The 25992-nt window shown below is 35.1% G+C and overlaps 1 protein-coding gene across 2 annotated transcripts in view; it reads left to right on the top strand.

Annotated features, from left to right (window-relative positions):
- The first annotated feature begins 1500 nt into the window (after nt 1-1500).
- LOC132200717 (mucin-5AC) overlaps nt 1501-25992 on the top strand; it is a 96554-nt gene continuing 72062 nt past the window's right edge. The window contains exon 1 of one of the 2 annotated variants that reach the window (XM_059626388.1): nt 1501-1783. The gene's annotated coding sequence lies outside the window, so the exon portion shown is untranslated. The remainder of the gene's footprint in view (nt 1784-25992) is intronic. The other variant, XM_059626387.1, reaches the window with a different exon arrangement.

Raw genomic sequence — 25992 nt, forward strand, 5'->3', positions numbered from 1 at the left:
TAAGCAGCTTCTCTCTTTTTCATCTCTCTCTCGCGGTACTGCGCTAAGTGCTGCGGCTTCAATTACTAATGAGAACAAGCTCTATATAAGAGAAGCTGCGTCTCATAATAAATTGCCGGTGGTCCTCCCTGGAGAGAAAAATAAGAGACCTTTTCCTTCGGGACTGTTATCGTAATACATACTCGCAATGCAAAATGCTTATCGGCCACATCGGCGAGGATAAAACTTTACTGCCTCTGGATTTTCTTCTTTTCTTTTTATTCGTTTGCTCGAGGCAGTAAAGTGCAATTGGCGAGTAATGTCTTATTGGAACGGTTTCAAAAGCGGCGGCTTTTCGCTCTTTGTTTCTTTTGCTTATCTCCCGATTCGTCAGTGTGCGAGGAAACTTTCCTCTTTTCCAAATCAGATCCGACTTCCATAGGTGAAGTGCTTAATGCCCACGTCACGTCGTCGCCCGCCCGTTTCATTACTTCTTGGGCAAGCGACGAGGATATTCGGTTACAACGATGGGTGCGCTTCGATAGGCGGCGTCATTAGCAGTCATTATGGCCTGCATTCACTTTCAAACGCGATGGCCTTTTGCGGCGTTTGAGACGTCTATTGTTGTGATTCAATTATTCGCTGATTGGTGCATCACGCCGCTTGCCAAATTTGATCGCAATTCGATTGACCTTTCTTTCTTGGTACATTGTGCGGAAAATTGTAAACAAACCGCGCTTTGCAAGTCGGATTGGAAACGAGAGATAAACATGCATGATTGTATATTTATGTGTTGCAATTTATTTCTGCTGCGCTCTTTTGTTTGCAATGATTACAACTTAACATCATCAAAGACAATTAAGTGATCAAATTCATTGTTAAACGATTACATACCAATTTATTTAATATCTCAATTTAAAACAATGTTTCGTTGTTGAAACATCATAAATTGATATAATTCCTAAAATTATATATAAAAATTTCAAAAAAAACTTGTAGGAAAAATAATTCTAAAATCACCAAATATTATGAATTGTCAACATTGAGAATATTTAGAAGAAAATAGATCTTTGGGCTAAAAAAACTACTTATTTTTCAGATAAAATGATTCAGTTTTTTTTATTAAAAAGTTGAATCACATGAAAAATTTTGATGAAGTTCAACTTTTAAAAATGAGTGGATTTAAATATGATACATTTTCTATTAAATTTCACTTATCATTCAGGATATTTTACAAGTTCATCAAACAGCTTGAGAATATTAATTAAAACAAAATGTTTTTTTTGTCAAATTTTCAAAATATTGTAATTTATGATGCTATCTTGTTCGTCAGATATATTTTTAAAGCTTACTTCATCTTAAAGCATTCCTTTTATTTAATTTTCCTTAAGAATCCGCCCACATGCAGATAAACGACAATTATTTTACATTATCCTTTTCCTTATTGTTGCAGCTCTTCACATACTGGTCGGTGACTCATCAGGTCATTCAGCTTGACTTGGGCTCGGGAATGTGCATTGTCGACGGCTGCCGAGAGCGAAATGAGGCTGCGGAGCGCGATGCAGGCAGGGAGTCTGGGATCGCGAGCACCTAGCCAAAGGTGGAAGGTGTTGGCGATTGAGCCGGTGCATTATTTTTTTTTCGAAAGAGTAGGCAGAACGAAGGAAAAGGTAGAAGGGAGCGCTCTCACTCACATCCTCGGCACCGATCAACAGTCTCGTGCCAGCCGCTCTACCTTCTGCTGCTCCTCCAAAGGATACCGGCGCTCCGAAGAGAAAGAAAGAACCTCTGGCAACAAGAAAAGGTAAGTGAACGAACTCTCTTTCTTCTCTTCTCTTATTAAGGGGAAAGTGGAGCCGGCGGGCAGGGGTCATCCGGGGCAGATCGCGCGTCTCAAATAAGTAGGCAGGGCCTTGCGTGCAGATGAGCCTCGTCGACTTCCTACTTTTTATTCTAGAATTTTTATCGCTGGGCTCGGCGCAATTACTCTCTCAAATGAAAATAATAATAATAAAAAAAAAAGAAACGAGTGGAACGGTTTCTTGCGTTATTATCATGTGATGCTGCAATTGCACACGAGGGGCATTTGTTATTTACGTACTTTTGGCCCTTCACCAACTTGCATAACGGTTGATGTACTGTGAGAGGGAAAAAGTTTCCCGGTTTGCAGATCTTCAGCCAAGTCTTCTTGTGCAATTAAAGTAAACGCCTTTTTTAAGTAATAAAATATTCTTTTTTTTTATAACAAACTAAATTCTTTTATATTATGATATTGTTAATATTTATTTCTTTTTCTATTAAATATTATAGTTATTTTCTCTTTTAAATTAAAATTTTCTTATTCCAAATTTTGAAAACATTAGTTATCCTACTCATTGACTTATAATCTGTAAATTTATTAATTTTGACCATTACCAGCCTTGCATATATTAATTAATAAATTCATATGAAATTAGACCGCATGAAGATTATTGTTAATATTATTATTAGTAAAATATTATTAGTTGATTTTTTTAATCAAGTACAGTATCGGGATACTTCAAGTAGCCTATCTCTGTCTATATTCCAACAAGACCATTATAATTTAAAAATTGTATAAGGCAAACTATAAAAAAGAGGAGCGTAAAAAAAATATACATATATTTATTTTAAAGCTTTTCGAGAAAATCACGGAGTTCTATAAATGTACTCATTCAGTACATTAATCATTGATTTTGAAAAAAAAAATTAATTATTATTAATAATTTTTCAGTTATTGATAATTAATTTTAACAGCAAGAATTGATACATTTTGATTACTGTGCTTTCAATTCTATTCACGATTAGTGGGAAATTTTAATGATAATTTTTTACAAAGTCAGCATCACACTTTGAAACAGACCCTGTGAAAATATTTCAAACATTTGTAACAATTTACAGAACTATTCAATTGAAACAATCAGTTACCAGATCGGGCAAAAAACTCCTACAGAAAAACAATTTATAGCCGTTTATTGCAGCAAGAAGAAATTCTCGGTGCAGCCAGATCGCACCGCGATTCGCGACTGCAATAAATTTCCGCGTGGAATGCAATATAGTCTTACTTAGATCTCTTGTTCGCGCCAACAGGGGTCAACGCGGTTCAAATTGCAACTCTTCCCGTGCATGCATCCACGCGGAAAACCATTTAGTATTATTATATTTATTAAAATATATCTGAACGCACCACGTCTTTCACTCTGCGGGCGCTTCCTTAGTTTCTCTATTTATTACACGCTCTTTGAACAATTATATTGTCTGGCGAGATTCACGTCAGCCCCGCGGCCACAACACTCTAAATTTGGCAAAACTGCTTTCACGTTTGATGGAAAAAAGCAAATTTTAAAACAGTTTTGTTTGCGAACGAAATGAGAAAAGTGGAACGAGAAAAAGAGATGAGCTTTTATATAGAAAGCGCTGGACGAATGCCATCTTTCTAATTCTTACATGAAAATATAAGTATGTTTCTTATCTCTGGGCAATTTCTGTCGATATATAGAGTGGAGCAATAACGTTGCATTTGCATGCCAAGCCGCGTGAATTTTATTATAATACGCGAGCATATCCATCTCTCATGCTCCACATCCACCGCAGCAGGTGCACATAGCTGCGAGATAATGCGATCGAAATAAATTACGGAGAGCAGCAAGAAGTGCACACGCCGTCTTAAGAGAGTACATGTTTGTGTGTTTTGCCAAGCGGCAAAATTATTATATCGCCTCTTAAGTCCTGTAAGATGAACGCGGGCTCAGTTTTGTATACTTACGGACGCCCTTCCTTGTGAAATTTCAATTACGTAATCCATATGCAAGAGAAAGAGGATCTGAAAAGCGATTGAATCACTCGTCTGTGAACGCACTTCCGACATTGCAAATGTGTGTGCCAACTTAAATGCTTTTCACAAAATTTATTTTGTCTTTTTGCAAATGACTATTTTTATACGTTTTGTTAGCTACTTTTATTTTACACGTAATTAATGTTAAATATTTCATAATTTTAAATTTAATAAAAATATTGAATTACTTTATATTACTTTTTTTTATTAATTTTTTTATTAACATTTTTAATTGCTAATTTTTACTCAAATAATATAATTTTGTAACAGTTTGTTACTTTGAATAAAATAAATACTTGCACAAGATCATTAATAGGCAATCGAAGTGTTTGAAGTAATTTGATTAGGTGAGCCTAATTATTTTTTTGTTTTTATAATTCGTCAGAATCCGCAGCTGTATTTCATGAATACGAACTCTATGTTTAGAAGTAGCTAAACAGTTATTTAAAATGTTACAAAGGAAATACAAATTATTCTCCTATCATTTTATAACTATTGATTTTTATATTAATTTCTTAAAATTTATTGATGATGCAAACAATGATCATTCAAATTAATATAAAGCTTTTTTTACCGTATTGAATGTTTCTTTTCTCGTTTTAATAAAGTTCTGTTTTTAAATTAATTTTTACCAATATAATATATTAATTTAAAATGATTAATAAAGAGTGGAATTTCATGAAGATTCAGAAGGTAGAGTCGGTGACGTGACAAGGCACAATTAATTTCGCGTATATTCGAAAATGTTAATGCCCTCTCTCGTCCGTGCGGTCGGCAATTACGGCAGCTTTTTTTTCACTGACCCAATTTCAGCAAAATTCTTCTCGCTCGTAAAAATCGCGAGCGCGAATTTTTCTTTCAACGCCTGCGTTATTTGTTGTGTATATTTCCACGCAGTCGCACACAAATAAACATTTCGCGATGTTTATGTTCTATTCCTGAGAACGAAAGTAAATTTGAAAAGCATGAAATTCGACGAGCTGTGAAAAAAACAAATCTCACAACTCGGTGCACGCAGCTAGGTGTGAAAAGTACATTCACAATTAACGACTTCGCGCATTTCTCTCTAATTAATCGATTTGAATTTTTTGCTTCTCTCCACACAGCTACGATAATTTCCATCGGATCTGTCATTATTAACTCGGAAAGTGAGAGAGATGCTATCTTAATTAACCACTGCCGTCGGTATAATTAGAACGCTCGATTTGTAAGCTTTGCTGTTTTTCCATCCTGAGCAGTAGAAGGAAAAGACTAAAAAAAATTATTATAGAGTGAGAAACTTTTATCGCTCTTTACATGCACATCCAGGTGTGAAACGAGGTTAATTGGAGGAACCCAATTAGTGCCGTGCTTAGAATTTTTGCATAGAGTGTGTTCCGGGAAAATGCATTAAAAAAACCTAATTAAATTCAGTGTAACGAGATGGGGAAATTGCTCGAGGTGCGAAAATAACGAGCTTAACGTCCTTGCCAATTTGTCAAAAGAAGAGAATTTATGCTCGGTTCGTGCCGATGAAAACGTACAAAAAACTTCATACCTACTGCTGAAAAAAGAGAATAAATCCATCATGCGGTTATTCAAATTTTTCTCACCGCGATAAGTCACGGCTCACTGCCAAGGTGAAAACGTCTGTTGAACAAAAAATGCTTCCGTTTTCACACTTTATAATATTATTTCACAATTAAAATGATAAAAATTGAGAATTTCATTCATGAGCCGAATAATATTGGATTTCTCTAGCCATGATTTAAATAAAAATTGACAATGTGCTAATAATAAAATATTCATACTTTTGGCATAATTTAAATTACAAATCTTTATCTTTGATACGGAAATAATTTTGATTGCAAGTAAATTGTAAATTGTTAGCAGACAAAAACATGCTAATTAAATATGATAAGCTTTGAAAATAAATCCGCATGTTGAAATTGCAATCAATCATCAGTTTTAATCCACCAAACCGATTTATATTTCATAATCATTGTTACCTTTCATTAATTGGGATTGCAGAGTTGTATTCATTTTTTATTTTATTAATCCTTACCGCTTCTAATTAATACTCTCTGTGTTGAATCAAAGCAAAGGGTTATTATGTTTTATTTCATTGCTCTCGTTCATAAGCCGATTTCTCGGTTCTCGTCTGACGGTTAATTACTCATTTCTGATAAAAGCTGCAACACAAGAGCAAAGCAATAATGCCCGCATTAAAGCGAGATTGAACTGAAATTGCATTTCTACAAAACCATATCATTGTGGATGTGGATAAATGTTTGATCCTTGTCATTGATAGCAATATCACAGGCTTATACAATATTGCATTCCTTTGTTAGAGAAAAGAGCTATTGTTTACAATAAAAATATGTAAAATTATCAATTAAAAATTATTACTTATGAATAAAAATAATTTTTTTTTTTAAATTAAATTTATATTATTATTTTTATGCGGACTTAGCATATAGAAAAATTTTATTTATCTTAATAATAACCAAAATTTGTATCTAAATAGAAAAATATAACATTAAATGAATCAAATTTATTATGTTTATTTTCCGGAAATTAATAATTTTTTCTTTTAATTTTTATATAAAAAAGATGCCAACAAACGATTAAAAATGATAATAGTTCAAGCGATATGATTCGGAAATTTTTCTTCTTTTTATTTATTTTATTTTTTTTTATTTTATTTTTCTTTTTGGGTCAGGCCAAGACAAAGTCTTGTCGGCCTGTGCCCTTTATTGGTGGTACAGAAGGCACCACCCAATTTATTTTATTATTTTTTATTTTTGTTTTTAGATTCAACTTTATTTAAAAAATGCTTATTACAGTTATTTTACAGTTATTAATATAATTTTCAATTATCTTTCATAGTTTTTACAATCAATTTTTTTACACAAGCATCTCTTCTTCATCTGTATGGCGGTTGAGCAAGTTGTCGCACTAATTTAGAGATCACACACGTGGCCCATTTTTGGAGATTGGATCGCGAATACTGAAGAGTGTGATAATAGGGGCAGTTAACATTTCATTTTGTTCAGTACAGAATAATATTCAAGATCAAAGCCACGGCCTACAAATTTCACAACTCGCCTTTCAAACTGGTCTGGGCGTCCAGCTGCATTCTTATATACAAGCGCAATCTGCTCCAATTCCTGACCGAGCAATTACAAATGTTAGAAAACATAATGTTTTATCGCCGGACGATACCGATCGGAACACGACCCATTGTAATTTAAATGCAGTTCTTGTAAAAACTTTTACACAACGTAATCGAAAAAATCTCCGGTATTAATTACGAAATGGAGTGAATTATTGGCGGTTGTGCAAATGAAGATAATCACGCACTGCACGTGTGCAAATGCCGCGGTTAAAAATAAAGTAAAAGACATTTTAATGAAAATGTGGGTCGATTTGCGTCTGCCGAAGGAAAGGAAGTATTTTAGGTCGCATCTCTTTCAAGTAGGCAGAGTCAAGGTTAGGAGAAAGTAGCGAAACAAGCAAGCCAGCCAGCTGACTGCCGCAGGCGAGTCAAGTGAAATGATCAATTTATTCATTCCACTCCTCCTACAGCTCCGAAGATGGAGCTGATTTATTTGACGTTCATCGTTAACAGTTTGTTGCAAAAAATCTGCAATTGATTTTTTTTTTTAAATAATTCAAAGAGAAAGCAATAAATCTCATAATATCATTTGCTGATCTATAAATTTATTAATGGGTCTCTTGAATACAAAGTTATATTTTTGGATTGAAATTAAAAAATTTAATCCAAAATTTATTTTGGAAAAAAAATTAATGCAATCAAAAATCCATCTTTCTGTCAAATAGAAGAGGCAGAAAAATATGCAGCACTCATTGTTGAATTGACAGTGAAATGGAGTGTCGGCTATTACATTATTAGATCTATATTGAATATTTGATTTTATCACCATTACAAATTTGCACTCCAAGGTTTGAAGCAGAGGTTCGTTTGAAGGCTCCTCTTTTCCGCACTTCATTTGAATCTTCTGTCTTATTGGTTGATAAATCAAATCATTCTTTACTTCTTGATTTAGAGGGTTTTCATGTTTTTGGTGGGCAAAGATGAATCGTTGAGAGCGCAGCTTTTTAATCACAATGTCTTCATCAGTCATGAAATTTCGTCCTCTTTTTCAAATTGAAGCGTAAAAATCATAACTGTAGAGGCCCTTAAAGTGACTGGTGATTGAGTCTAGTTCTGCTTTTTTTTTCATTGAGTGACATAATCGCTCAGCGGGAAGAGCAATTGTTGATTAGAAATTCGGCGTTGGCGCCAAACTGCGCTCTCTATATTACGTTGCAAAATGGGCGCGGGAATAATTTCGTGTTCACTCTTCACTGCGTCGCAGGCATTCTTGTCTGGAAATGTTATTTGTGTGTGAGAGTGTGTGTGTGTCTCTCTCACTGCTCGTTAAATGTGTTCACGGAGAGTTGCACAAAAGCATTTGCATTTTTAGCGAGTGTGGCACCAGGAAATAATAATTCCGAGCCGCCGAAAGTGAGCGTGCAGCGTGATTTTTGTACGTGCGAAAATGATGCCGAGCAGACGATTTGAAATTCAAATAGAAAGAGCTTCGCGTGACGCAAGCATTTTTTATTATTACTATTTTGGCAGATGCAACAAAACGTAATTTTTCTTGAACAAAAATTTACGAAACTTTTTGGGAAACCTAAAATAATCATTATAAACATAGCTCATGCTGATTATATAAATAAATAATACACATAATTAATCTGCGGAAGTTCTTTATTTATTTGAAATATAATTTATTCATTTTTATTAATTAAAATTTGAATTTTTTTGATCAGGTTGTTTAGCCGTGTTGTTTTTCAATTAGAGCTAAATCAGACACTGAGATCTTAACAAAAGCGTGTAATTTAAAAGTTAACTTTGAAAGCAAATTGAATGTTTTAAATTTATTGCAAAACAATTTTTTATTTCTTGATTAGCTATTAACTCATTTTAATTCAGAACTATTGACCACATTGAAAGTATACTCTTAATAATAAGAACTTTATTAAAGAATACCATTGAGTGATGAAAATAATATTTAAAAATTTATAAAATATATATAAAAAGATCGGGATTTTTCAGCAAATTTTTTTTACAGTAAAAAATTTAAAAAAATAACAAAACATTTATTTTGCATTAATAAAAATATTAAATTATATGTAAAATTTAAATTTAAAAATCTATAAAATTCAAAATACTATTGCGTACAAATTTTATTAAATGATTTTTTTTTATAATTATTTTAAAAGTAAAATATTATTATTAAAACGACACTTCTAAGTCTACCCTCTCATTAGATTAACCACTCGGAATGGCCATCCGTCTGTCTGGTGGCTGCTGTACTGACGAGTGAGGCTATGTGAATAACGGAGCGCAATTTAGAAGCATTTGGTGTGGCGCGATTCATCTTAATTTACTCGCGCCGCACATAAATATCTCGGCTGAATAACGAAATTAGCCATTTTTCGCCCTTCCTCCAAAACGCTTTCACGCGAGCAGCTTCGATTGCGTCCATAAATTTCGCCGCAAATTAGCACCGCAATTAGCGAGATGAATCGTCGGCGCTTTCTGTCTCTCGTCACCAGAAAATTTCCAGCTCGAGGAAAAAATTCTTAAATTCGAATTTTAATAACCGGCTGCTGGCTTTTGTGCGATACATTATATATTTTGTACACGCCGCTAATGAAGGAAATTAGATTGAAAAGCGAGTCGGTGGCGAGGAAAAATTGAATGAAAGCAGCTCTGCTGCTCGTTTGGAAAAGTTCCCTTCCGCTGGATTAAATTATTTTCATGTATTTATACATACAGAAAAGTGGAAAAGAGGCAAAATTGCTGACGCTCGCACGTGAAATTATTAATAAAAAAGAAGGGACGGAGTCGTTAATGACGAACGAGACGACGGGAAAAAAGTGGAGAGAAAAATTATCGCTCTGAAAGGGGAAAAGTACGAAGCCGAGAGATGAAATTGCGTTTTCAAAAAATAAAAAAAGGCACAAGCTCTTTTCTACTAAAAATTTTGAATTCACAAGCGCGAGATGCTTTCAATTACGATTATTCACGCTCGAGTTAATCCACAAACAGAATTTCTGAATTAAACCGTCCCGTCGCTTTGAATTATAAATAATTACCATTCGTAATTTCTCCTGCGAATGAAATTAAAAATTAAATTTGCATGCTCATTTTAATTAGAAGAGAGTAATTTCACCGTGAGAATTTCGCTCTTTCTCTCCATTGTTCATTCAATGCACGCTTGACTGATTGTGGGATGCGTTATTTAACATACATTTATACATATTGGTCTCACTTTATTTTATCTCAAGGTACAAGTGTACGGTAATTGCTACCGTGTGCGAGTGTTAATGGGAGTGGAAAATTGCTGATAAAAATCTGTGCCTCGTCGTGTTTCACTCGGCGTGTCGCGAGAGAAGAGGAAAGATGATCCTGTCGGCGCATTTGCATTTTAAATAACACATTGCAGCCGTGATTACATTGTCACGATGAAAAACAACAGCGCAGCACACTTTCCTCTCTGCACTATAGTTTCTCTCCGCAGCTGAATCGGACTCATGAGCATACCTATGCATACTAAGCAGGATTCAATTTGTTTGTTGTTGTGGAATATATTTAATTTTATTATGCACATCTGACAAACGTATTAATTTATATTCTATTGAGCAGATTAAAATTTAAAAAATTGAATAATCGTAGAAAAATCAATTGTTAGTCTAATTTAAATTTTCAGCTAGGATTCATTAAATAATAACAATACAAATTTTGTAAGTTCATTATTTAAAGAAGTTTTTTTATCATTTGATAATTAATAGAGTAGAAATACAGGCCATGTAATTCTGTTTCCGTTTGGTGTTTAATTGCAGTTTTAAATTTCTTATTAGTTTTTTTTTCAGCAATTAAATAGCTGAATAACATGAAAATCTTTCAGTTAAATTAAAATACATTTGTCAAAATAAACTCTATATGTTGAGCCTGATTTTTGACCGCTGGATTGATTAATTTTAATCCTGATTAAAATTAATATAAAAACACTCCAACAAATAATGAAACAATTGAAATTTCGTAGTGGAGATTTTTGGGGAAAAGAGCTTTCACACATTTTCCCCAAACTTTCTCGTCAGGCAAGCACAAAATGTGACACCCGCTGTTTGTTGTTGGTGCCAGTCCATGCTGTCGGCCGCGGCCACCGCGCACTTTTTCATTATTAATCGAAAAAAGTCTCGTGTTCACGTCGCGCTCGGAAACAACGCCGAGTCGTCGTAATCCATCCAGTAGAGAGCGAGCGAGTTGTGCAACTCGCTGCTCGCACTTTTTTCATTTCAGTATAGTATCCACATTAAAAAAGCATTTTGCTGCACCATACATGCGGATATAATAGCAACACTATATAAGTAAAGCCGACATACGGCCGGTCATAAATGTGCGCATCGAGCGCTTGTTCCGGACTGGAAATCGCACCGTCGATTTTTATCTCTCCGCCGGAGAAATTAACCCTTTTTACAACCATCCGCGTGGAAGCATCTTGGGAAGTGGAAAAAAATAATAAAATTCATCCGAGTCACGCCAACTGCGAGATTATCAAGCTGATGTGCACGATTAAACGGCCGTAAAATTATATGCATTTGACACAAATTTATCTTCACTTTAAGTAGAACGGTGGCAGCAGTGAAATAAAATTTCTTTCTTTCGTCCTATAGTATTTATTCCTCACTAAGGGCAATGAATTTTTAATTTATCAGCGTATTCGGTGAATATTTTTTTTTTATATAATAATTTTTGGTATGGTCCGTGCATTGTGGATATATCGATCGGCAAAAAGGGCGGCTGGCCCTCGAAGTAATGGGCCATTTCCCTCAATTTCCATCTCGCTTTGACAGCCTTTTACATACAGGCAGGGCCACGCGACACCAGACGGAAAAAGGCTGATTGCATGTCGCGCTCGTTATATTCGGGAGCGGCTCATCAATATTCTCCTCAATGAGAGAACAGCGAAAAGTTAAACACGAAATTTGACGGCGGATTATCGATCTCGGTGTTTGATTTCCGTACTGCGATGGGGAAAAATATGAAAGTCAAACAACGCTGATAATCAATTCGAATTTTGTGCTGCCAGGCGTGGGCGAAGTTTGTGTGCCATGAGAAAATGTTATTCTGGGAAATAGATTCTAAAATTTATGAGCATTTAATATCAAGTTCCACCCTTCACTTGACCCACGGCGTGGGTATTGTTGCTTGAAAACTTCACAGAACTCGCTGGACTGAAAAAAATTTACTAACCGAATGCGGAATAAAGAAAAAAAAATATCTAATTTTTTTTGTAAATTTATGACACTTATGAAATCAATCAATGTATATTTAGAATTTATAAACACAACTCAGTTGCAAGAAATTCCATAATTATTGTTTGATTTTTTTTTTTTTTGCTTTTATTGAATCCTTGCTGACCAGAATAGCATATATTATATCTTAAAATTGTGTTCAATGACCGATAAATATAAAAATAATCTGTTAATCTAATATGTACAATTCAAGAATGGAATAAATAGTTTTGTAATTTTTCAATAAAAATTTATTATTATAAATTGTATTACTATATAGTTTGTTCTCTTTTAGAACAAAGCTTTACTTTCAAAATGTGATTGCAATTTTAATGCGACTTTTAAATAATTTTCAAATGCTAATATTGTTCCAAATTCACAAAATAACAATTAATTATAATACAATTCCTATGCATTTTATTTTAATTTAATAATTTTTTTAAATAAAAATAAAGCATGCAATGATATTTTTATAATTTTAAAATTCCGTTTTCGATATAATCCCACTCTTTCATTACAAATTTAGCCCGAAAAATAAAAACAATTTCATTTACTATACAGCCTTTCAATTCAATTATTAGAAGTGGCCCATCAGACTTCTTTGGGCTCGCTGCCTCTTCTCTTTTTGATGAGAAGTGTCTAGCCTTCCTTTTCATTTCTATCCTTTCTTTCACCGCGCGATATTTCTGCGCCTCCTCCGACGATGAGAGCAAACCGGTCTGGCAAGGCTGCAATTTCTTCTTCTCGCCCTGACCACCGCAACACGCTTCCTTTTTAACTAGGCTAACGGTGCCCCCGTCTCTGAGGCTTCTTGTGCGAACCTCGTGCTCCACTTCATTCGGCTGTATTTTCGCGAAAGGAGGCAGAATAAAAGAGAGATGGAAAGGGAAAAAAATGAAGCCAGTAAAGCAACCGTTTGCTATTGTTTCACGCTTCGCTGGTAATGAAGCAGAATGCTCGTTTCTTCTCATAAAAAATTCATAACAATTCGCTCTTTTCACAAAACATTTCCAGCGCTAATGGGACAATAAAATTGCGAAATTTGCAATTTTCAGTCGCTTTGTTTATTTTTGAAAAGGACAATTTCGGGGAATTTTTTGTGAGATCGCAAATTGGGAATGGAAAAGCCGAGTTTTTCCTAACTAACGAGCTCCATTCCATTTTTGTTTATCAATTTGCCGTTTCAAAAATTTAATTGCAATTATATTTTTACTTTTGCTGTCAGAGAAAACAGACATACAAAATTTCAAACAAGTTCTCTTTTGTCTGTTCATTTCTTCTCTCTTTGGTGCTTCATATTATTCAGTCCTATTCTCTCAGGTCTCGAATTTCCTGATTTCGCATTCACGAAAAACAAATAAATATATAATCCACCTGAGGCGTGTCTCTGCTGTTCGTTCGCTTTATTTTCTCAATTTCTGCGAGAAGGGAGTTTCCATGTTGCCGCTGATTGCGCGCCCTTTGCTCTGTGTGCAGGGTGCGAATCGTGAAGTGGAGCACACCGACGCAAATAATAATATCGCTCGCGCCCCCGGCCGAATCAATACTACAGAATACTACAGAGCGCAGCACATACAATGATGATGACTATACAAGAAAATGTACTCCAGCAAAAATATGAAAAAAAGCAGGAGAGCCTTTTCCCACAAATTATTACAAACTTTTTGGCACTTTAAAAACATGACAAAAATCTTCATGAAGTAAGCAATAAAAAATATACAATAATCAATAATATTGTATACCAATATTTAATTTACCGTAAATTCATTGTCGAACTTTTAAAATAAATTGATGATTTCATTAAATTTCTGTAACTAATAAAACTGATTTCAAATTCTCCTTGCAAACTTTCATTGCTTTTTTTTAACAATTTTTATTTTTTACTTTAAATACAATTTTAGGTTTCTAAATCTTCTGTAAATCTACCTGATACAAGAAATTTTAATTAGAAGCATATTATTACCATAGGATATAATATCAAATTCTACTCGAAAGAAAATTAACCATGGATCTATCTATATTAAAAATTCTTCGTACGAACCCGTCTAATAATGTATTACATTAAATTTTTCAGATTTCATATATCCATATGCACATTGTACATCTCTAATACATGTATGACGATATTGCAGAAAAAGAGGAAAAAACTAACTCAAATTAAAATCTCCTATATATTGAGTGCTATTTGCGCATCTCTTTATTATTTCTCCTTTCAGAGTATATAAAGTCAAAATTAAAAATTCCACAAGCCATATCTTGCAAAAAGCATCCACATTATTTATTTATTCGCCTCTTTGATGGAAAACTGCAAAAGCGATATACACGGTGATGCCGAAAAGTATAAAAAACGGCTCTACACTCATGCAGCCCAAAAGAGAGAAATGCTTTCAATTCGCTCACTCTCGCTGATGAAGCGCCCTGCTCTTTTGAAAAATAAAGAGCCGCTCACGTAAATATGGAAAAAAAACTGAGGAAAAGCAGTAAAAAGGTTTTGTGTTTCACCGAAAACGTGTAATTTCGATTTGCAGGAGGAGAATTTTACTTAATTGTCACCGGATTTAGCGGCGGTGACCCAACGGAATGCAAATTTTTCCGCGTCAGCTTGCGTTAATTTCGGTCGGTGAATGTTTGGGGCAAAAAAAGGCAGTGTGCAGTGCCGTCTCTTAATTAGCGGAAAATGGAGCCGTTAATTACCGCGAGCATTTGGCCAAACTCCTCTCTCCCTCGGTGTGTTGCCGCAAAAATATGATTGCACATCATGCACGTGGGGACGTCGGACTAATTTTTATATACATCAGCCGGCGAAATTATAATTCCACGCAAAAAGCTGCCCATTGTTTGCTCGTTTCGAGCAAATTAGGATTCTGGACGCGCTGCTTTTGCCACTTTTTTCAACTTTCGCTGAAAATTAATAAGAAAAGAGGCACAAATTTTCCATTTATAGCAACCATTGGAGGGCGAATGAGAGAGAAAGTTTTTTATTGTCACGCAGGCTGGCGCCGGAAAATGATTTTTGAGCGGAAAAAACTTTGGTCGCAGAGCAAGCAGGCGAGTAAGTTGTAAAGTAGAAACGTGACAGATTATTTTTGATTTGGGACTTTAAAAAAAGGAAAGAAAAGAGCTGGAAATTTCTCTTTCTTTTCGCAGAACAAAACAAAAAGACAGCGCGAGTTTTTTATATTCTTGCCGGGACTTTTCTTCTTCTTCTTCTTTTTCGCACAGGCACGTGCGCATAAAGAATTCATTCGGCACGTATAAAATCAAAAGTTAAGCCCGTCGATGCGCGCGTAGAGCAGGGATAAAATTGAAACTGACTGTACGTTACTTTTTCCTTCGCTGTCATTCTGCTGCCGAAGCCAAGTTGTTTCAATTCGAGAGTGAATTTATGGCCGGAGGAAATGAAAATGTTTCTTTTTCCTGCTTCCCTCTCATAAGGAGATGCACCCTGTCAGTTTCGAGCAGACTTCGGAAAATAAACACGTGGCAGAGACAACCTGCTGTTCGGGCGAAATCCAATTAAGACGCTCGGCGGAAAATGTAATAAAAAATTTTATCCTCCCGCGTTCCGTTTTTTACCTTGCGCCGAAATGAAGTTCTCTCTCCCCGTGACATGATTTTATGAAAAAAGTGGAGCATAACCCGAGATGACGGCGCACCATTTTTCCTTCGAGGGGAATCTTTATTTATCTTCGGCGACAAAGACGCAAGCGGCAGCAAAAGTTTGGAATCTTTTAAAACTTTTCCCTCAAGGCGGAGAGACATAAAAAGTGGAATATTCGCGCATCTGCCATCCAAAATTGATGCATTTTTTCATTCGCCCGTCATAAAATTTATTGCCCCCGCGGCGACGCTACTGCTTTTCTCGCTCCCCGTGATTTGTGGTAAAGATTCGCAAATAAATTTTCCGATGCATTATTTTTCCATGGCAGCTCCAAATCAGATTGCAGGGTCAATATTTACCTTGTCCGAGAATGGAAGGGAAAAGTTTGTTTTGCCATTTTTCCCTCGTTCCCTTCCTGCGGAGAGCAAAAAGGCAAACAGCCATCTATCAATTTTCACGTGAATGATGTTTCGGGAAAATAATAACGCCCTATTTACTTTCGGCCCACAGAAGTTTGACGCACAAAATTAATGGCCGCTTTTCGAGTCCAACTTTTTAGGGGAAATTTGCAAAACTCCGCCGCGCGCTGCAATGAGATCGATTCGTTCACAAAATGCTTCCTTGGGAAATTTCGGGTAAATAATAAATTCCGGTTTGTTCCACATAAACACGTCAGCCGAACAAACAAACAAACACACACGAGAGAGCGTGGCTGTATTTTCGCGTTTCGGATTTGATGAAGTGCTCCGTTATAGCGACCAGGGGTTGGTTTTGCCGCCTCGTTCATTACGAAAACTACAAAAAACATGGAACTCTGTTTAGGAAAATGAAAATTTATGTAATTTTTTACTTTAAATTACTTTGAAAATATGCTATGCTCAAAATTTTGAGAGAACAAAAGAGAATTTCTGCATCGTAAAAATATATAACTTAATAAATTTAAAATCCCTCCACCTTTCAAGCGTAGTTCTAAATTAATGATCATAAAATTTTGCCAGAAAAAAACGTTTTTTAATACTTGTAAAACGCATATATCGGTTTCTGGATGTAATAAAGTTTTTAAAAATGTGTCCATATTTTAACATATTACTGACATCTAATTACTCTTAAATTATAATTTTTTTTTTCAAATAAAGATCAATCTTTTAATTATATCTCTTTTGAGAATATTTTATCTTAATGATTTGCAAAATTACGACGTTAAAAAAATTAAATTGTTGTGTAGTTTCTGTGGAAAATTTTCCCATTATTAAATAAATTTTTCCACTAAAATTATAAATCCCACTTTCTCAAGATTTACGCATGAGCCGTTGACTGGGGGAAACTTTTTTGTTTTTGTTTCGAGGAGCACCAGAGTAATGACAGAGCGGGTGTGTTTTGACAGAAATATTCAGCCTCTGCGCATTAAGTATGCAACCCACAGAGAAGAAGAAGGCGAAGGTGGGCGAGGGAGATGATGAAAAGGGACTGACACTCTCTCTGGCAACTTTTAAGAACATGATGGAGCGGCGGCCAGCTCCGTTTCAGCATCCCTGGATTTGGCTTGGCTTTCGGCCCTGAATCTTAATATGCTGCTTAAGTTGTCGGCCGGCGTGTCAAAGCTCGGAGAACGATCTTCGCGTTGTTGTTTTGTTCTCTCCGCACTTTGGGCAACTTAATTAAAACAATTATTGCGAATTTGAGCACCAGGCAGCAGAAGCAGCTTGTTTAGGCGTTCGCGCGCCGGAAAATTGCGTCAAAGCGGGCGGATGACTTTGTTCTCTTGTGACGGGAGAGAATCAAAAGTTTTGTCGCTCGTAAAGGGGTGAAAGTGAAAGGGCAAACTTAAATTTGAACAAGATTACCTTACGTCTCTCTGAACACAAAATCTCGCAGAGCACCAAATTTGGTGCTTTTGCAGGGATTGTTCTTCAAAAAGGATGTTTGATGTGTAATTGCATAAATTCTACGGAGTCTACAAGCAGCTTAAAATAATTTCAATTGTTATAACAATAAAATTACAATATTTGATAACAAACGTTTTTTTTTAAATGATGAAATTTCTATATTGTTTACGCCTGGGAAAAAAGTTTTTTTTTTAGAAGTTGTGACCCCTAGGTACTATTCAGAAATAAGGGTAAATTTTTATAACATTTTTTTTTTGTGTAAATTGCTAAACAATAATAATACTAATTAAAAAAAAAAACATTTCAAAAGTACTCTGAACAATTTATTAAAATAAAAATAAATTGCAAACGCCATGACCAATAAAATGGAAGTTTACAATGAATTGGAAATTGAATTACTGCAAAATATAAATCCGATAATGTATAAAGCAACGATATTGACATGGTTAGCATGGAAAATGAAAATAAAAATAGAATTAATGGATCCATTCTATCTTTAATTAGACCCCTGGTACAAAACTGGTTTAGACAAGGTTCAGAAATGGTATAGAATTGATGCAGAACAGCTGAACCGATCCTGCACCATTTGTGTACCATTTTTGCATAAGATCTGCACTTCTTATTCTAAATTTGAAAAATTTTATACGAAAAAGCTTTAAAATCCTCATTTTGATCTATTCAGAATAAAAAAATTATTTCAAATGCAACAAATTTATTAATATAAAAATAAACTACAAACGCCGTGACAATTTTAATGTCATTTTCCAATTCATTGTCAATTTTAATTTTATTGGTCACGTCGTGTGTAGTTTATTTTTATATTAATAAATTTGTTTTTAGAGTGCATTTGAAATGATTCTTTTATTCTTAATAGATAAAAAAATCAGGATTTTAAAGCTTTTTTGTATAAAATTTTTCAAATTTAGAATAAGTGCAGATCTTATGCAAAAATGGTACACAAATGGTGCAGGATCGGTTCAGCTGTTCTGCATCAATTCTACACCAGTTCTGCACCTTGTCTAAACCAGTTTTGTACCAGGGGTCTAATTAAAGATAGAATGGATCCATTTCCATTTTTATTTTTATTTTCATGCTAACCATTTCAAATATCGTTTTACAACTTATTAAAACTTGCCAACAATGGAATTATATAATAAGTGTTTTGTTCACATCATATATTAGGATATATAATTTATATGAAAGTAAAAAAAATCATTTTTAAGGAAGAGATAGGTGATAAATTTTGACAATATAAATTTAAATTTTGATTAAATTTTTGGGTGAGGTTAAAAAATAAATACGCATTCCATAAAATTAAGTGATATCACTGATATCATTTTTGCCTATAGGAGAATTTTCAGGCAAACAAATATTATATAATAGAAGAATTGAAACTCCATTTGAATGCTGAACTCATAGTGGTGGACATCAAAAGGGAGAGATGGAAAATGTATTAAAAAAAAATTCAATTTCAATTTTGAAATACATCAAAATAATTTGTAAATAAACATTATATATACACTCTCGTCCTGCTCTCGTCACCAAATATTTGTTCTGCATGCAAAAGAGAGAAGCAAAAATATTTTTTTTTGTGAAGAATGGTCTCTCTCGGCAATTCTCGCAATTCGTTTCCCCTTCACACTCGTCGCATCCTACACACACTGAAAATGTGTGGAGCATCTCTACAGTTTATTACCATACAGAGGGACGAGAGAAAGAGCGGCGAAAATTGGGTGAAATCTGTTTTGCTGGTGCGACACAATGCGGCCAATTTTCCGGCTGACGGACCGCTACTCTATCATACACGGGGCGGTGGCAGCGCCGATCAAAATTGTCATGTGCCGGCGTAGACGGTCTCTTTGAAAAATGCACGCCATTGTCGCAACTGACAATGCCGGACCATAGCAAGTCGGCGAAACGAGCTGCTTTTGCTGATGCTGCGATTGGCAATTTGGAAAACACTTTTCGCAGTAGAAACGAATGTACGGAAAGAGAGGAAAAACGCCCCGTTAGCATCCTTTTTGTCTGCCGATTATGCGACCTGTGTCCAATTTGCGTGGGCGTTCTCTTTTCGTCAGGTTGGCAAAATTTCTCTCTTTTTTTGCATTAGAAAAATGTGAGTCTGTTTGACATGTTGGTGGGTGAAACGAGCGCCATTTTTCTCCCCATCATTTGCCGCACAATTTGTTTCCTCCGCGAGCAAGATCTGAAATTGGCGTCTCTTTTCTTCTTTTCTTCTCCCCCGCTGCTTTTTCATCATCATCAATGCGAATCCTTTGGCAAGCAGCAACCCTCTTATACGTACCTTTCTCCCATACTGCTTTGTTTCATTATTACACAGAGGAATTCCTTTCATATTCCATCTCTTCGCTCGTCAATAGCAAAAATCCCCTCGCTCATATTCCACGTGAGGGAAGCGAAGAAAAATATATAAAAGCTCTCGTTTGATCAGCCTGATGATGAGATGCACTCTCTCTTATTCAGTCGAATGCAAAATCTCCTTTTCTTTTTCAACTGAAGGCATGGCCGTGAATAAAACATCAGCCGGGTAAGTCGAAGGAGAAGCGGAAAGTTCGATTTTTCACTTTGCTTGAATCGGAAAATAAGGAAGATTAGTGTTTTTCTTGCCAAATCCAGCACTTATTCTTATTGTTGGACTTGCAAATTCCTGGCAAGGGTTTCTTTGCTGAAAATAGACTAATATTTTTGGTATGTTATCGGCGAATTTCTGTTTGCTGCTTTTCCAGGGGTTTCTTTACGAATTCAAAGTACATGCTGTACATACTGTTTGATAACAATGATTATTTGCTGATTTTGAAAATCAGTATTTTAGGAAATATTAAAAAAATACCGTTAAAAAGAAATTCCAAAATATTATGTAGTTCATTAATCATAAAATTAAGTTTTAATAATTGTTTATTAAAATTATGCTTATTCTTACCGCAGCGTTTAGAATAATGAAATATTATTTACATTAAATTCAAATAATTTTTTTCTAATTGTTTGTATATTCCTTATTATTCTAAATAAGGAAAGCACTTTGCCTGAACTAGAGACGTTCATAATTGTTCAGACTGAAAATCAATAATCGAGAGCGTGCAATAAAAAAAAAAATACGATGGTGTCGGAAACACCATTATAAAATTACTTTTCGCGGTTCTTGATTTACGCAACAAAGCGGCTCGAATCGCGAGAAACTCTCTCGGTGGCGACGACCGCACGCAGCAACTTTGCGTAGCTCAATTATTCAGCCGAATCTCGTTAAATTCATCGCTCACGGCGGCGGCAGCTCGTCCGAAAATATGTTTTGCGGTGCAAAACTTCGCCTGCTTTTGTGCGTGCTAAACGATTTTTCTCGCCCGGCACACAACTCGCGAGAGTAATAATAATAACTCGGGGAGGAAAACTCTGCTGATGCTGGTGGTTTATGTTGCAAACTCGGGGCTGCTCTTAATCTGTCCCTCGAGGAGTTGCGTAAAATTTTATTAACTTTCGCCCCGGCGCCGACGAATATCCTCTCGCTCTGATCAACAGCTTTTTTCATTATTTTCTTCTCGCCCTGCAAAATTTTATTAAAAACTTTTCAAATAAAGTCTGGAAGAGACGATTTAAAACGGTGTATGATTCATTACGTTTTATTGCAAAAATATGCCCTGCTCGTAAAAAGCTGAAGATGGCGAATATATCTCTTTATGGAGCGCGCGTAAAATGTATAAATTCAAGTATTTGCGGATAAAACGTCTCGGTGGTGCTAGAAAATTATGCGCCGCTTAATCTTTTAATGCGCGAGCGAGAGAGTGAGCGGCAGTAAAGTTTTAAAAGCAGTTGCATGCATCAAGTAGAGAGAGATCTGTCGCTCGATATTTTAATATACACGTGCACACACCCCATAAATTCCGGGCAAAGTTTTAATTGCGCAACTCCCCGATTATAATACCCTGGCGACATTCGAGAGTGTAAAAAAATCGTCGCCGAGAGATTAGAAAAGTTATTTTAATAAAAAGAGCTCAGCTCGGGAGAAGAGATTAAAATATAAAAAATGTGTATCTCGTATAAACAGGTCTGCGCCTCGCTTTCTATTCTAATCCTCTTTTCGAACACAATAACAATTGACAGCGAAAGTTGTGTCGATAATTGCGGTTGATAAAAATTGCACGCCGCAAACAAACTGGCTCGCTCGGCGATTGCCAAAGAGTTGCTGCTCTTCTCGTCTCGATGCGCGATTCGTTTCCTCTCCGTTCGAGAGTAAATGTCACGCGGCATGCACGATATTGCAAAATATCGACGCCGAACGACATTTTTGCATGAGATGCCTTTTGGCTTTATTAAAAAAGTGGGTTGAGCGGCAGTTGAAGGCGAGCGCGCGCGGCGCCAAGTGTGCCATTTCTCGAAGAGCACCACAGGATCAGCCGGCTGAATGGAAATGTCACAAAAATGGGAACAAAAGTCGCGTTGTTTGCATGGATGGCTTTGTCAAATGGTGCTTTTGACCCGTTTACTGCCATGCAAGTAAAAAGCATCGAGTGTTGTTTCTTTTAGCAGATAGAGTTTTTTTAATCAATCAACTGTAAATCTGTAATTAAATTCAATAATCGAAAATTCTAAAAGCATTGAATGCATATTAATAATTTATAATTTTATATATTGCTCATGTGACTTGCAAGCTTGAGCTATTATAAATAAAACTATTTAATCGTGTAAAAAATAAAAGATTGAAGTTCAAAACGTTTTTATTTAAAATTGTTTTAAAATAAAATAATTGTAACAAATATTAAAATTATATTTTAATTTTTTAATTGTATTTAACTTTAATTTTATGTTAAAATTGTAGCACAAAAAATTAATCGAACACATAATTTTATATATTTATTATTTCTAATAGACCTCCATGATCTTAAGAAAAAATACTAAATCTGAGACAAAATATATTTTTAACTTTTAAAATTTGTGGCTGACTTGGCGAATAATTTCTTTTTTGTCGCAGAAGTTTTAGTAAAATTTTTGCAATTTTTTTTGTCAAAAAGGTGAGTTTCCCTCGATGCATTTTTTCTATTGATATTTAATTTATAAATTTTTGTAATAATTTGGACGTATAAATCGCAATATAAATCATTTTCTTTAAAATTGATTAAATTTTCTAAAGTTGCAAAAATATTTGATATTACCGAACTTTTATGATTCAATCTAAAATTGAAACATTTGCTGCAAGGTGATATTTATTATCAGTTAGAAAATTTACATTACCAATAAGATTTTTATTATTTTAATTTTCAGAAAATGGAATAAATCATATGTGTTCAGAAGAATAATGCTCTGGAGCACCCCATTAATCCATGAAAGTCAATTTTCCCCAAGATTTCCATTTTCTTTGCCACCTTTCACATGCACTCTGCTCGATCTCTCACTTAAGCTTAAGCCACTCTTGAATTACATCCTTGCAATTTAAATTTAAAATCAACTCTGCGCGTATGTCTCTCTCGAGTGTCTGATTAGATTTGCAGACACCCGTGCAAGTGCTTCCTTTTCCTCGAGTTCAAAAGTGGCTCTGAAATAAATTCACCGAGACAAAGAAGGCAGCCTGGGTGCTCGATGCAGTTGGGAATAAAACGCGCGCGGCCGTCGTTATGGATGGGGCAAAAGTTGGTATTACACAGCGTAATTCCCCGCATAAGCTTTCTTTAGCCGAGCTAGAGAAGTACGGGTGTGTGTGTGTGGATCTCTTCCAGCGAGGGAGCAAAAAAGAAGAGCCGTCGCTCGCATAAATCCGCACGAACACATCTCTCTCTAGCGCTCTCAGTCCGACTTGGCAATCAAATCGAGCACAGCCGCTTCTTACACGGAAAATTTTCCGCAGCTGCAGAAGAAATTTATACGTATTTTGGCCGCCGATCAATTTGCTCAGCTGCGGTTAAGGAGCCTCGTGGGGGCTGCAAAAGTGCATCCGGCACTTTACCCTTTTATCAAATGAAAAAGTCACAGTTTATTTTCAATTTTGTGGAAGAGTGTGTCTTAGTATTGATCTTAAAATTTTATTGAAAACGTTCGCTACAGAAGCCAATAATAAGATAACTGATTAAATGTAAACACAGTTACTATGAATTTAAAAAGTAAAATTTAAATATTTTGTTTAAAATATTTTTTATGTCATTTATTAGTTTTAACAAATATTTGTTTTCTACATATTTTACATTGAATCTAATTAACTTGTTAATTTTCATGGAAGCTCAAATTCAATCAATCCACCAATTATTGGCAATATTATTTGGCAAACTAAATAATGATATATTTAACAATCCATTCGCCTACTGATGATCATGTGTTTTTCCACAATACCTTTTTTGTGTGATTCCTTTTCTCTAATTAAATTACATGAAAATGCAATTTGAAATTAAAATTAAAGTCTTTCTCAACCACAGTCCCTTTTGATCGCGTCGGGATGATTTTTCTCTTCAATATTCTTATGTACTAAAATTAAATTTCAGTAAATAATCTTAAAATCAGAAGAGGATTAAGACATAAATATTGTCTCATTTTCGACGCACGTCTTGCCCAAGCATGATTTTCGGCCTAGGTGAATTTGAATAATTTACTGAGACGAGCGAGCGTGCAGAGCAAATGTTTACAATAAAAGAGCGGCGCGGCCCAAAGTCCATTAATTACAGCTTGCGCGACGTGCGGCATAATTAAATCTACTTAACACGCGGATTAAGCGCGCGTCGTCGTCATTCATTGGAGCGTTGGTGGAAGAAGAAGAAATTGCACGGAGCCTTTATTAAAACGGCGCAGAATTTAATTAAAACAAGCCAGCCAGCCAACAGCCAGACTGAGTTAAGAGAGCGAAAGAGGCAGATTAAATGCATCTTATTAGATAGAGCAGCTTGTAAATTTCGACTCTACTGCGGGTAAAAAACTAATTAGAAAGAAAATTGACGATGCAGCGCGCATACACGGGAACCAACTTGTTGAGACATACTCAAAAAAAAAAGGAAGCAGGGATTCGACTGCTTGGCTGTACAAAATAACTTTTTAAAAGGAAACATCTCAATTTTGAGAAAAAGGCGGAAAACGGCCTTAGGAATTTTCCTTGATTTTTTTTCGAAGCAAATTAAAGCAATTTTGCGGGCAAATATTGTGTTAAATTAAGGACCATCAAAATATTCGAAATTCAATATAATTATTATTCGAGTCGAGAATATCAAGTTTCAATCAAATTTCTAATTTGAGTCCAATAATTTTTTAATGAAATAATCTGTAAAAATTAAGAAAATGATCATTACAGGGGATAATAAAAATCAAAGTCTGCAAAAAACTTTTTCGTTTTAAATAATTAATAATTAAATAGAAATCATGGCAAGAATTTTCTTATGTACATAATATGTACTAAAAATGAGCACACAGAAAACTGTATTTACTATCAATAAATAAATTAATTGTATTTTTTTTTTAAATGTGTTACGTTTGAACACTTAACGATATTTTATTATCTTCTTTCCCTCTTGATTAGTTTAAAATGATCCAATCAATTTGATCAATGTTTGTCTTTGTTTATACTTTCATTCAGCCATCACCATTTATTACGCCTACTTCATCATGTTGAATAGAATTTATGGTCACAACAAAGATATACAAAAAACATCAAAACATGCTTAGAAACTACTCAGCCGTTGGTATTATGTTGAAGGTGTTACAAGATAAAACAATGGTCTTGCGCCCATTATGCAACGCTCATGTTCCCACAACACACGTCGGTGTCGGCGGATTAATTGCGCGCCCAACTGACTCACTCACGTGTTTCCCTCTACCCAGCAATCTTCCCATTGTTTAATTCTTCTTCGGCAGACTTTCAAATGCCGCCTTGAACTACTAATCCGCCGTGATTACGCGACTGATCATTATTATTATTACGAATCGATGGATGTGTCGTCTGCCTGTTTTAATAATACAGTGTTTGATGAATGCATTCACTACACAGAGAAGTACATTTTTATCTTCGGCTTTTATCAAGGCCGGCGAATGTATTAGTACGTGTTGTAAAATTTAATGCAGCCGCAAGAAGTCTTATCTACATAATATTGCCCAATTTTCTCACCCAACTCCACTCAAGGCTGCGCTTTAACACATTTATACGTGGAAATATTATGCACTCAAATTTTATAATCTACTTGAAAGGCTGGGATAGAGGGGAACATAGAAATTTTACTCGTTTGAAGACGGCACCTTATCTTTTGTGCTCAAAAGTGACTATTGAAAAGAGAGGAAAATTGTGGTTGTAAAATATCTAGATAGGTGACTTGTCGATTTCTTTGGTATCTCAGAAT

The sequence above is a fragment of the Neocloeon triangulifer genome, unplaced genomic scaffold (assembly GCF_031216515.1).
Source record: "Neocloeon triangulifer isolate White Clay Creek 2 clone unplaced genomic scaffold, ASM3121651v1 ptg000014l, whole genome shotgun sequence".
In the NCBI taxonomy this organism is placed as follows: Eukaryota; Metazoa; Arthropoda; class Insecta; order Ephemeroptera; family Baetidae; genus Neocloeon; species Neocloeon triangulifer.